The sequence below is a fragment of the Notothenia coriiceps genome, unplaced genomic scaffold (genome assembly GCF_000735185.1).
Source record: "Notothenia coriiceps isolate Sejong01 unplaced genomic scaffold, NC01 NC01_scaffold00011330, whole genome shotgun sequence".
Taxonomy (NCBI): Eukaryota; Metazoa; Chordata; class Actinopteri; order Perciformes; family Nototheniidae; genus Notothenia; species Notothenia coriiceps.
This window is the reverse complement of record NW_011344031.1, coordinates 21,556-21,975: the sequence shown is the minus strand read 5'-3', so window position 1 is coordinate 21,975 and position 420 is coordinate 21,556.

Below are 420 nucleotides of genomic sequence, written 5' to 3'. Positions count from 1 at the left end.
CCTCCGGTACACAGCACCGTAGTGTGGAGTTGCATTAGGTAACACGAGATACGGCTGATACTTGCGCATTAGTTTCTGTTATGGATCAGTATCAACAGTCCTGCCAGTAACGTTACTATATTATCAATGCTACTTTAGTTATAGCCTGATATATGATAGCTAACTTTACAATGTTGTGATGTGACGTTAGCTAACATTCTGTAGCTAATGCCGGTCACTCACCAAGATAGCTGCCCAGTTCTCCACTGGTTCTCCTCACACCACAGCTCAATTTCTCTCCGATGGCCGTTATTTCTTCTAATCCTTGGCTGCTCTTGGTCTCTTGGACGCCTAGCCAATCTCCCCCTTGTGTCCCCCGTGTTACGTCACAAGCGGGAGGTCACGTGCCGAGGCTTTTTTAATGCGCAAGTGAACATTTCT